Below are 2,500 nucleotides of genomic sequence, written 5' to 3' on the forward strand. Positions count from 1 at the left end.
CATCAAAAGAAACGCTGGTCTAATAATGTAGTTTATAAGTTGACTTATCGATTGATTATCATGATTAACTACTTTTAGTTGGGCCACCTTTCTCTGAGGATGCACTAGATTCCGTTTATACAAGTATTTAGCATGTAGCTGTTGATTCCCCTGAGTAGTATGAATTCCCGGCCCCGATTTTCCTTCCGATATGGACACGGCATCACTTCCGTCTACCCACTAGGCATCCCGCTCCCCTCTACCCTCTCAGCAAAACGCGTGCAGTGTGGCCGTACTTTAGGGCCGCACATTTTGAGCTGATTTCGATAAGTTCCTCGTTTGGTTTGTAATTTCGAGACATTAATAACTAATAGCTTGCTTTACTTTTATTCCCTAATGTAATATCAGTAAAGCAACAATCATTTAATTAATTCAAAAATACAATCAAGTTCATCAACTTGAGTAGATTCCTAGTAATGGGGAAAATGTTGCGAGCGAAGACTAACGAAATTTAGTGTCGACAACAAGGGGCTACGGAAATACATAAATATATAAATATATAAATACTTAAAATATAAACACACGAAACGCTCGCACCCACGTGCGCGCAAACACAAAACACACACACAACCACACACACACACACATACTGAAGTCAAGACACCCGCCACGGCAATTAACTTCCTTATAACAGGATAAAAAAAATGTTTCATTATTATCCACAGACCTTAAACCACATACCAGGGTTCAAATATCTGTGGCATCATTTTCCCAAAGACTAGATCTTGCATTAATGTAGTCCGAAAACACTGCTGTCTTCATTATCAAATCTGAATCTGTACAAAAGTACTGTGTATGTCATGATATATTTATTCGAAAATTTATTCCATCTCATACTAAGAGCTCCATTGGCTTTCATATCTTATTCCATGGATTTCTGAATGGAATGTATGCTGGTGTTGCTGCACACCTAGTAATCAGATATCCATTGACAACAGACCCATGTACCAGTAACTACAGAGATGAAGCTGATGATTTGGGGGTACGATTGCCTAGCTCCCTGAAACCACTCCCTTACCTGGTCAAACTCCAACCTTTATCAATGGCAACTTTAGCATCTTCGCTACATGGAGGTGGAGATGGGGTGCTGGAACCGACCTCGAAAATCACGCTCCACATGGCCGACATCATCACTAAAAATGCCCCAATAAAGGTAGGTATTTGTGTCGATCGTTCCTGAGCAATTTCTAACACAGATTTAGCGCATTTCAGCATGATCTAATATTTGGAAATCATTGCGTCTCTCTTCCGTTTCAGGTGTATACTCCTGGTCAAGCGACAGGCCAAGGCATGCGGATCAAGAAGCATGAGTACGATCTGGTCGTCAGTTTTATATCGCCCATCTGAAGAAAGAGCTGCAGAAGGGGAAAGGGAAATACATTCTCTCCATGGAATTCCTTGGTTATCTCAATGACAAGCTACACGGGTTCTACAGGTCGACCTACATGGATGCTGAACGGCAACACCAGGTGAATAAATAATTGCGTGGTCATTATTCCATACTGCTTATAATATTCTGATACATAATATTGTGTACTAACACTAAACATTTTTCCAGGGAAAGTTTTCTGTGACACAGGTTTTCAGGCCCACTGATGCCCGCAGAGCCTTCCCTTGCTTCGATGAGCCTGCCCTGAAGGCGATCTTTGAAATTCACCTCGCAAGGGAATCTTGGATGACGACCCTCTCCAACATGCCCATTGCCGAAACTGTGCCTATGTGAGTAGATTGGAAATAAAATCCATGTCAATGAATGGTCATTTTGGGCTTTGTCATATTTTTTTCACTGGTATACTTTTATGATTTTATTTCTAAATGGACAGCGTCGGCAAGAGGGATGGGTGTGGGACCGTTTTCGAGAAGAGTGTTCCCATGTCCACCTACCTCGTCGCCTTCGTTTGTGGATTTTTTTCAAATCAACACTACAGTGAATGACAACGTGGTACTTCGAGGTAATAAGGGAACTCATAGTAACACCAAATATTAATAGCACTTATGAGGGACATATGTCTAGAGAAACTTTCATGCTCTTATTCCGGTGAAAGAAACGAGATTTTGAGTTGTATTGATCCTCTGACTAATATATCACTCCAGGGAATTATATGATGATATGTGATCTTGGCTCTTAAACCCTTTTTCTTTATCGGTAGATGAGGTCGTACCACATGGAATGACAAGTATGTACGAAAAATGTGTTTTTAATATTCTTGCCCGAAAATTCTCTCCGGCAGTGTGGGCGCGACGAGAGGGGCCCTAGATCAGGCACAGTAGCAATGAAGGGGGCCCCAAAATCCTGAGTTTTTTTTGAAGAGTATTTCGACTTGCCTTTTCCTCTCCCCAAGATGGATATGGTTGCATTACCCGACTTCTCTGCAGGAGCCCTGGAAACTGGGGTCTTATTACTTACAGGTAAATGCTGTGGATACCCCATAGATGTATGGCATTAATAGAAATTCTGTTT

General features: G+C 41.4%; 1 pseudogene; it reads left to right on the forward strand.

The window, feature by feature from the left end:
- Nucleotides 1-2,500, forward strand: part of LOC119569293 — a 15,806-nt pseudogene that overhangs the window by 2,067 nt on the left and 11,239 nt on the right.

This window comes from Penaeus monodon, unplaced genomic scaffold (genome assembly GCF_015228065.2).
Source record: "Penaeus monodon isolate SGIC_2016 unplaced genomic scaffold, NSTDA_Pmon_1 PmonScaffold_139, whole genome shotgun sequence".
In the NCBI taxonomy this organism is placed as follows: domain Eukaryota; kingdom Metazoa; phylum Arthropoda; class Malacostraca; order Decapoda; family Penaeidae; genus Penaeus; species Penaeus monodon.